Source organism: Calidris pugnax, unplaced genomic scaffold (genome assembly GCF_001431845.1).
Source record: "Calidris pugnax isolate Ruff unplaced genomic scaffold, ASM143184v1 scaffold57, whole genome shotgun sequence".
In the NCBI taxonomy this organism is placed as follows: Eukaryota; Metazoa; Chordata; class Aves; order Charadriiformes; family Scolopacidae; genus Calidris; species Calidris pugnax.
Genome location: NW_015090813.1, coordinates 1,071,396 through 1,082,331, shown reverse-complemented (window position 1 = coordinate 1,082,331; position 10,936 = coordinate 1,071,396). Strand labels below are relative to the sequence as shown.

At 38.0% G+C, this 10,936-nt stretch overlaps 1 long non-coding RNA gene across 1 annotated transcript; it reads left to right on the top strand.

Annotated features, from left to right (window-relative positions):
- Positions 1 to 396: 396 nt before the first annotated feature.
- On the top strand, positions 397 to 6,022 carry LOC106886535. The gene is made up of 3 exons (XR_001411672.1): positions 397 to 519; positions 1,218 to 1,290; positions 5,967 to 6,022. It is a non-coding gene; the product is annotated as an uncharacterized LOC106886535 (long non-coding RNA).
- Positions 6,023 to 10,936: the final 4,914 nt, after the last annotated feature.

Here is a 10,936-nt window from a genome sequence, read left to right as displayed (position 1 = left end):
CGCAGTGATTCACCTCTGCATGAAGGCAGGAAGCAAAGCTTTTTTTTTGCTTCCGAGTCCCAGTTATTTTTAGACTGGGCAGTGCTTTAAAGGGATTAATGGCTCTCTTTTCTATATGGAGACAAGACCATGAAAAATAGGGAACTTCTCTCTCTGCTTCATTCCTGCAGCTGGGAGAACAGTGTTGAAGGCATTGCACCAGCACCGTGGCAGATTGCTCCTGTCTCACACTAAAAATAAATCAGGCAAGTGACTGTGAGTGACATTCTGTTCCAATGTCCTGTTGGAAACAAGAAACATTCCTGGTAAGGTAATAAAAGGAAAACTTCTCTCTAAATAAATAAACAGTCTGCTGTGAAAAGTGTCCATCATGTTTCTTGTTTTTCATCTTCTGATTCCACAATTTGATGAAGACCTTAACTGAACAAAATATATCCTTGGAATAGGGTCTGTATGGAGGTGGGAGAGAGACTTTCTACAGAATAGGTGTGTTTGCAGAGGGAGACTTCTACAGAATGGGTATGTGTACTAGAAATATGCATGTATAAATGTTCTTCTATAACATTTTTGAAGTACTTTCTACAGGAAGCATTAAAAGTTCAGGTCTGAGTTCATTGTCTACAACTCAGCCAGAAGAGGCAGTTCAACATTCCCAGTGTCTGGGTTCCAGTCAAAAAGAAAGCTTAATAAGAAAAAATATGTAAAACAAAAAAACATGAGACACTGAGAGTTACAACCAGTGAGCAAAAACCCAAATCCCTGCCCAATTAACACCAGTGCAACTAAACTATCATAGATAGAGCTGTTTGTTTATTTGAACTTTGTTTCTCTTCTCTAACAAAAGCACACAATGTGGTGGGAGAAGTCAGAGAAACAGAAATTCTCTGACAGGAGAAAGTTTTCAGTAATGACAGTTCAGACATTTTTAAAAAATAACTAGCACACAGAGCAACACGCGTGCTTTCGAGCTGATCTAAAAGTCTTACTTCCCTCTCTCTGTGCCTTGCTTTTTACCATAGCCACTATACAGCCTTTTACTGTTTTCATAAGTAAAAAGTTTGCTAATGATCAAGCCTGGGGGAAGGGGTATGGCCACAGCATTCTCCAGAGACACAAAAACGCATGAGTTTGACAGATGGTTTTATTCATTCTTACTTCTCTGTTTGAACTGTACAATTGTGATTCTTTTTTTACTGTTTCTTTTACACTATTGTCAGCTCTCTTCTGGCTCCTTAAATAAATCTCAGCTAAACCCCAAGTATAAAGACCATACATTTTCTCCTCTGAACCGTAAGTATTTTAAGTATATTTGTGATGCTTTTACTTTTACAAGACCCTTTACTTTTCTGTCTTTAATTTATACAGTTTCTCCAGAGAAATCATCAGGTGCACAGGCAAGCAGCCAGATGTGGAAGTTGTGATTTTGTATAAGTATTAGAGATATTGTGATTGATTGCTCAGGCTTACAAATAGCAAGAGTTCAGAAGAACTCAAGAGAGACATACCTACACGATGTGAGAGCAGAATACTTAGTCAAATATTTAAGACATACAGTTTTGTTTAATTCTAACACAGTTTACAAAGTGGCCCCTCGAGCTCCAAGACAAAGGAAACTAGTTTTCTTATGGATATCAGAGTCTAAGGAGATACAACTTATTCTTGAAACTTTTCCAAGGTTGAGCATTCATAAAGTATTTCTCCTGAGCACAGAGTCTTTGCTGTCTCATAAAGTCTAAATTTACAGTGCAGTTTTCCCACAGTTGGAAAGGAATTGATACCCACCTACCTGCTTTCACAAAATCCTACAGGAACTTAATAATCTGTGTAAACTTTACCCTTCAGTCAAATTTGGTTGGAATCAGGAAACTAATTCAAAAGTTCTCCTGTAGGTGTGGGGGACAAATGGACAGACAGCTTTGATATGCGTATGCGGTTACATGCAGCATAACCTTGGTTTCCTATGAAAGCAGAGTACAAAATAAATGGATATTTGGCCAACTGGGCTTAATAGTTCCTGTACCTGTCAACAAGTGTTTTTCCCTCAGACTGGAGAGATTAGAAATAGAAACTTTGCAGTGTGCAAGGTTAATAAATCTAGACTGGATGGGTGAAAGACAATCCAGGAAGGGAATAAATTCCAAAGTTCAAGATGCTTTGCTGACACAAGGGCACCAGTAATGTCTCATTTTTACTGAGGAAACATCAGTCTGGTTCCCTCAGCTGTGCAAAGCTGTGGGAGTGTCAAGCTGACCAAGGTGTTACATCTCAAAACAGTACCCAACTGCTGAAGGTTTTATAATGTAAAAACAAAACCTGGAGATGCTTTATAAAACAAACCCTGCATTCTCATTTTCAACTGCTGCAACATGAACACCACATTCACCATTTTCAGCCCCCAAGGGACCTAGGAAATCACTGAATGCTGTGTGAGAGACATAAAGATGCCAGCTGGAGTGGCGTGCTCCAACCTCAGAAGAAAGAGGAAGTAAAACTAACTCTTACCAGGAGAAAGATTACATAAAGAAGGAAAAAAAGCCTGAGCTCTTTAGCTTAATGAAGCAAACACTGAGCAAGGCTATGGCTACAATACACTGTATTAGACGGACAGCTATTTAAGCTAAAGGACAATATCAACACAAGGACATCAATCCATGAATAAAATTATGCTTGCTGTATTCCAGCTGTGAGAACACTGAGATTCTCAATGGCCTCCCTATATGGCCAGTGGTTTTTAAAAGGTCAGCTTTTACTTGGCAATTGATCTGTTTACGAGATTTTATCACATCCTTGCCTGGAAAGAGACTGTATGCAAAGATGCAGGTGGTGTTCACCAGTCTTATCTTCCTGTGAAATCTTATGGTCTCTTGCATTACTGGTCTCTAAATGCAGTAGGCCAAAGAGAGAGCTGAAAGACCCAGGAACATTTTCAGAAAGAGAAATTGTCTGATTCTTGCAGTATTGAGGTGAACAAAATATTCTTTTCTACTTTAAACTCCAAAGAGGAAGAAAAAAGTGCCCTCCTCACTTTGCCTGTAACACTGTGTTGCAAACAATTAATGTCTCCCCTCAAGAAATGCAATTATGACTCCATCCAACTCTTCAGACCACTTCTCCATTCCACCATTAAAAATTTCCCTTTCACCTGGTTTGATCTTTTAGAAAACAGCTGCATCTGTGGTTGCTTTTAGTTATTATTCCAAAGAATGTTGTTAACTACCAAAACTTCTGTCTGTATTCACACTTTTGTTATTTTACCAAGCAAGTTTGCTCCAGTTACTGTCCTAAAAGCCTCAATAAATCCACAACACATTAATTGTGAAAATTAAAATCCTACTGTTTGCGAAAGTGTTATGGTTTAGTGTTTGAGAGTCTGATCTTTGCAGAGCAGTACGAGGAAGTCAAGAAGTCTATTTCCCAGCTCAAAAGCAGAATCAATTATACTCCACTTTTACTACAACTGATGAGTTCTATATCCTCAATTCCCAAATTTTGATCGTATTCAACTACTGAGTTAGCAATCATCGGGTTGACATTAGTGTCTAAGAGTTAAACAAATATTTAAACAAATGATTTCGTTTGTAAGCATTAAAGCTCTTCTGATGATTGCTAAATCAATATTAAACAAACTGGAAACATTTAGGCTCTACCCACCAGAGCTGCAAGGTAAAGTATTCTGTTATAGTACACCAGTAGCCATAGATATACATTTATCCATTGTAATTAATAATTTTAAGACATAGTACAGGATTTAGCTCTAGTATACATTTTTATTATCCTTCCAGGCTCCTCAATAGTGCAGGGATACACAGTTTTCTATTATTAAATAAAAGGTTAAACTCTTGGCCTTCTAGCTGTGTGTATCCATGGACGTTTGAAGAAGTGTGAACTAAATAGCCTGCTGAAATATTGTGTTTCAAAAGACCAGAAAATGGGCAGAAGTGGCAAGAGTCCTTATTATACATGAACTAGATGAGCACTCCAGCTGCATTCTGCTTTCAATTACTTTTGAATCATCCCTAATCTCTGGAACTAAAATGTGATTTAGGGAGGAAAACACAGTTTGAATTCTGCATTTAGGTAAGAGAGAGAAAAGTCAACAGATGGAAAAACAATGTCAAAAAGGCATTTTTAGACTAAGCATTACCGTTAGACTGAAGCGGGAGTGTTCTTCATGTCACAGGCTAAGATTATAAGATGTCTGCCTGAGCTTTTTCTTAATAACAATGTTGTGAACCCAGACTTTCTTAAAAATAGAAGTTTGTTCTTTTTTTCAAGAAAACAATGAACTGTTTTGGAACAGATGTACAGAACTGAGTGAGATGACTCATCAGCTGTGCTCAGTTACAGTGGCTTTATCTGTGAATGCGTATAGACAAAAAGCCACTCAAGAGAGTTCGTAAAAGAACAGCCGATCTACTGAGAGCTAATCACACTGGGCTATTCTTGGAGGAACACAGTGTTTGTACGTAATGCCAGCAGTTACCAATTATTGCCTCTGCTTGGAAAAATGAATAGATCTGTGCAGTTATTTAATGGTGCTCTCTGCAAAGGCTCTATTTAGAATATCAGAACCTGTAATTCTCTAACACTGACCTGATCCAGCAACTGAGCACTCTGCAGTATGAAGGCATATCTGCTTAACTTAAGCTTGTTTTCTCCACAGGAGACATCCAGTGCCAGCATACTAAGATGCATATTATAATATATCATTTGCATAAGGTTGCATTAAATTCAAGACAATTGATTTAAACCTGCATTTTAATGCCAACTATTTGCATGGTATCTGCCTTATGAGGAAATGATAGATACCCCATCAGATTTCTACTGATATTAATAAATGACACCAACCTTAAACATACGGAATGAAGGGGTGAATCATGCCCTTGTAACCAGAATAAGCATTACAGTCTCATTCCCTCTGATGTACAAATTAATATCAATTTAGTGTAGAAAGTTTTGTTTCACAAGTGAGCACTGGCAACATAAAAAGAAAGAACAAAATGGAGCATCTTTACTAGCACATCCATAACTTCCTTTTCAAATCCAACAATTCCGTTGTTAGCTAAAAGATCTCCTTTGTGGCAGTTATTGAAAAGTTGATGCATCACCTTTAAACTCCTTCAAAGTCAACTGCGGTACCTGTACATTATGTGCCTTCTTTTAACAGATGTAAAACAAATGATATGGATTTGAAGGAGGACATATGGTAAAAGACAGGAAAAGAAATTTGTATGATTTATTCATATAATTTTGAAGTAGCATATTTAAAATCTCATCCCATTAACATCCATTGCCCACCTAATTGCTATAAGTAATTGACAGCTCTCATTAGGAAGAGACAAAACTAAAGGGAATTAAGGTCTTGATCTTGCAATTGGATTTCCATGAGCCGATGCCTTCATTGTGTGGAGCCTCCTTGGCATATGTGGGCTCGGTCTGGATACAGGAGTCCATCTGTGCAAATGTTATTGCAAGATCAGGGCCTAAGTGATATCATGGGAATTAAGCAGATTCTGTTATTTGGAACAGATCTGCTCCAAAATTACATAGCAAGTTAGAAGTTATCCATTGTCATGGAATAGAGTAAATATATGGCAGTTTGTTACCCAAATTTGGAAAATACTGCAAATGACCTGCTCTCAGTTAATCCAAATCTGAAAGCAGACCAGAAGACAATTTTGCAAACTTCTTCTTTACGGTATTTATGACATTAGTGGGCCTTTTCAAATTATTGTTATTGAGATATATTAAAAGCTGTGTGGAGAGATAAATACCAAAATCCTGTTAACAATAATAAGATTTACTTATGGAACTCCCCACACACATTGTTGCAAATTTACCCCTCAAGCTTTAATCAAGCATTTGGGGAAAAATTATTATTTTTTTTATTCATAGCCAGCTTTAAGATAAAATGTACTGTATCGTATTATACAAAATAAGTTCACTCTTAATTTGTCCATGTCCAGCTGGGCGGATGGTGTGGGCCAAATTTACCCATGAACTAAGCAGCTGTAAATGCCAGGGCTGTGACTAACTGGTGAGTAAGCAATAGTGCATGTTACGCATGGCAACAAAATTGGTAGGGAAATAAATGAAAGTGGTGTGACAGAGAGAACATATAAGAAAGTAGTATCAGTAATGTAGGCAAGGAGAAGCTATAAAAAGATCAAAGATAAAAATATTTTTCATCAGAGTAACTGACCCCACACACACCTGCAAGTGCTCCTGCCTTGACGTGTTCCCTTTTAGGATCATCTGCTCCCTGTACTTGCTCTCTTACTTTCATAGCATGAGCAACTTATACACTAAATAGATGCAAAATCCATTTAGCTACACATTTTTTTCATACCTAACATACTTACTGATGGAGATACCAGTGTATTTAACCACAGAGCCTAACATCTGGAATAACAGGCTGTTGCTAGCTGGATCCAGAAGGCAGCTGAACTCATGAAGTTCGTGTTTTTGTACCTTCTGTCCTTCTGACAGCCTTCCCTGCCTCCTGCCTCCCCAGCTGCAATTCTTGTGTCCTTCCATGAGGTTTTTACTTCTCTTTCATGTACTTCCCACATAATGCTAACCTCCCATTTTGCTCACAGCCTCATCTTATGAGCCCTACCTCTTTGAGAACCAACCAGAGACCTGCAAGTATTGACTGGCAGATGCCAATCATCATGATGCACATAACAACCAGGCAAGTGGTTCCTCTCCCCTGAAGCAGTTAGGTGTTCAGCTTGCCTTTTCCTCTCGTGGAGCTTTACTTCAGGCCCCTTTCTTCTACTCGGCCCTTATAGCACCGACAGATGACACAACTGGCATTGTTTCCTTTCCAAAAAGATCAAAATGTTCCCAGACACACTGCAAAATTAGGGGGAAATATAGTCTCCAAAAGTGCTTTCAAAAAAAAAACCCTGATAAAGGTCATATTTTACTGCTGTGTAAGTTTCCTAGTCTTGTGTTTGAACAGGAGAAAGGAACTCCCAGAAAATAAATAGAGTGTGGAATTTCTATTGTCTATTCTGTAAAGTTACTTTGGAGTGGGAGGCTGGCTAAAAAAAAGAAAAGGAAAAAAACACTTTTCCAACACTATATGTGTAAGGCATGAACAACAATAGCCTGAATCACAAATATCTTCTTTGCAGCTGGGAGTTGGGAAAAGAACTTATTGGCTCAGAAGAATGGAGTTTATTATATTGCAAGAAATATGCAAGAAAATCAGATTCTGAAGCAAGATCAGGATACTCACTGCAAGAACTCTATGAATAACTGCTTTGAGATTTGCCGGTAGAACTGAAAAATAAAATGCTCCACTCAAAAATAAAACATCTTGGTTTTCCTCATGAAAAGAGATGTTTCATTCTTGGTGAGATTAATGACCATTTCATATTAATTTTCTGTAAATCAAGCACTAAAACTCAATCATAGCATTTAGCTTAAACGATGCGAGGTCCAGATAGTCCTCCCTTTTAATCCTGTCTGAGTATTAATTATGTTGTAGGTAGCAATTGATATAACTGTTATCTACACTGACGTACATCTAAAAAAAAAAATAGGCAGATAGTAGCGCTATTGGAATGTATACTAATTAGAATGTATACTAATAAAAATAATAAATACTTATATTACTAAAGGAGTTGTCTTGTTGGGTAAAAGATGGGGGGAAAAAATCTAAATGCTAAAGAGAAAAACAAAAAATCATAAACAATGTTTTTCAGATCTTGGCTAGTAATTACCTCTTATTCCAAGACAAATTGCTAGCAGGTTAAAGAAAAGAGGTCTTGATCCTTTACTGAATGGCACTGCTATTGTCAATTTGACTGAGAGGGTTACCATTACTTCTTCTAAATCAGAAGCCAGAAGTGCAAAACAGGACTCCTGACCTACCTGGCCCCATTTTAGTATTCAATTTAACATGTCAAACATAGCAGTCAGAACTGTAACAAAACTATTTTGGTCTGGGATCAGATGTTTTCTCTTCCCTTATTTCCTTACTTATTCTTTAAAATTCTTCATAATAGAGAGAGTCCAGCAAACATGCTTGGAATATGAGAGAAATTCACAGCAACATGAAAAGCCAGAGCTGACAGAAGGTGAGCGCTCTTGGCTGAGCCTCCTCAACCTTCCCAAAGGGGAGAAAGAGGCAGCAAAGTAAATAACTGGGGGGCCTCCTTCAATAAAGCCTTTTTTGTGCCCTGTACCTCAAAGTAACTGCCTCATTTCCCCAATACTTACTCTGTGCTTCCCCACTTTTTCAGTTGAAGTACCTGGGCCAGTCTGGGACTAGTGGGGCCTCTGGAGAACAAGTTGGGGGCTGCCAGGCTCCACATGTGGGCTTGAGCGAAAAGCCTGCTCCAGTGTGTTGGAGAGGATCAGCACAGGATGCAGGGATGCAATATGTCACCAGATGAATTTTGTGCTCCCATCTCTCCCTTTTGACACCTCCCTAAACCCGGAAATTTGTATCACACCATTTTCAACACAAACTGAAAAATAGCATCACTGGGACATGGGGGAGTGGAGGAAGGAGTTATTCAGGAATTCTTAAAATTTGTTAAGAATAAATATGAATAAATAAATCTTAATTTTTATAACACACTAATTTTGAAATGCACTCTCTGAGTAAAAATATCTTTTATTGTGTACAAAGAAAAATGTGAAGTTGAATGTATGCATAATTTCCATTATATATAGACATATATGGATGAGGCTAGGAAAGCTAAAGCCCTGATAGAATTAAATCTAGCCAGGGTCATCAAGGGCGACAAGAAAAGCTTCTACAGGTATGTCAGTGATAAAAGGAAGGCTAGGGAAAATCTAGGTCCTCTCTGGAAGGGGATGAGAGACTTGGTTACCTGGGACATGGAGAAAGCAGAGGTACTCAATGACCTTTTTGCCTTGGTCTTCACCAGCAAGTGCTCTAGGTGCACACTACCCAAGGTGCAAAAGACAAAAGCAGGGACTGGGAGAATGAGGAACTACCCATGTAGAAGGCGGCCAGGTTCGAGACCATCTAAGGAACCTGAAAGTGTACAAATCCATGGAACCTGATGAGATGCATCCGCAGGTCCATGGCAGGGGCTTGGAACTAGATGATCTTTGCAACCCAAACCACTCTATGATTCTATGATATGTTTACCTGTCTATAGTACGTTCGCTTCCACTTTCTCTGTCCATGCACAGCATATGAAGACCAATATGTATTTTAAATAAATTAACACCGGACAGTTCTGACATCCACCATAAGCTGCCAATACACGTAAGGAAGTAACAGGTTCCAATCCAGGTCCTAACCCTGTCCTAATGTCTGAGTTTCATTTTCCAATGAGCAATATCACTGCTTTAATATTCTTCAGCAATTAGGATAGCCTAGAATGTTATTGCAGGAATGCTACATCCCAGGCAGAAGATGAGGAACGTGGCCTACCTTGGCATTAGAACTACAAAGGGGTTACCCCAAAATAAATTGAGAGTCATCATGCTGTGACTTTATATATACATATTCCTATGAATTTAGAATGGATTCAATCTGTAGGAATAAGCACATGTTAAACGACATGGCAATCCTGTTCTCTGTGAAAATAGAAAACGAAGGAAAAAACACAGGCAAATACTGGTTTCTACATAAATCCATCCACATTTTCTAATGAATATGGCATGATATTTGCCTTTCACACAGGAATGAGACAAGACATAACTTTAATAGTGTTTCCAAAGTACTGTGTAAGTGCAAATGATTGATAAAGCCAGTGAGTGGCAAAGAGCCAAATATTTAGACTGAGAAGTGCTTAATCCAGAGGCCTTTGGGGAAAATGCTTCTCTTCCAGGTTTTTCATAATTCACAAATCAGGAATTGGTGAGCAAAAGTAGCTTTTTACATATTCTTAGATATTGAGAAAATGGAAGAATTCAGCAGCAGTTGATCCATTTTCCTACATGTGAGTTATAAAAAGAAGATAGAACCATGATCAGTATCTATGAGACAAAAAACACACTGGATTTTTCCCTCTTGCTATTAATTGATGATATCTTTTCTTTGACTAGGTTTTTGGGATTGTATTCTCTAATGACATTTAATATTATTACATTTCTATCACTTCTAGAATGTCTCAAAACAAGAAATTTCTGGTTAATAAAAGACATTTATCCAGCATGAGATAAGTCAAGAAGGCTTTTCTTAAAAGAAGATAACACAGAAAAATCAGTACTGCCATAAATAAATATAACTCTGTTTGATCCAATAACATCTTTAGAATTCAAGGGTTTTAAAAATTGTTTAACGTATTTTATAGTCACAGCAGCAGATTCTCTCAAAGGATTTGTTTTCACAAAGCTCTAACTGTGTAAACTTTATCACCCACACAAAATCCCACTGGCTTTCAGGAAGCTGCAGTTTCGGTGTGGAAGATACTTTTTGCTTTTTGTGTTTCACATCATTTTGTTTACATACAGCTTTCACTCTGAGGATCACTAAATAGGGATTCTTTTCAGCGTATGATTTGAACTTAATCCCCTAACTCGGTCTTGGTAGTATAGCTTGCCATCTATTTGTGCTGAAAAGTCACTTATAGAATAGAATCACCTATACCTGATCAAGCAGTTTTCCACAAAATCCCAAGGAAGATTTCCACGAGGCAAATTTGCAAGCTGGGGTAGGGAAGTTGTGGAGAAGAGAGGCTAATTTATTCTTAACAGGATAGAAAATGCACTTTAACTTGTCCACATTTCTGTCTATCGTGGTAAAAATGTATTCTTTGCTGCCTGCTATTGTGCATATTATTTGCTGCCATTACTGAAAGAATAATTTTTGCCAGTAGTTAAACCAAGACTGATCTGTAGGTCTTCCACAGTAAGAATTTTGGTGGGGGGCAAAGCCACCATGAGAAGAGGGCTCACCTAGGATGCAGAAGAACCACAGATTAAGTCACTTCCCCATCAG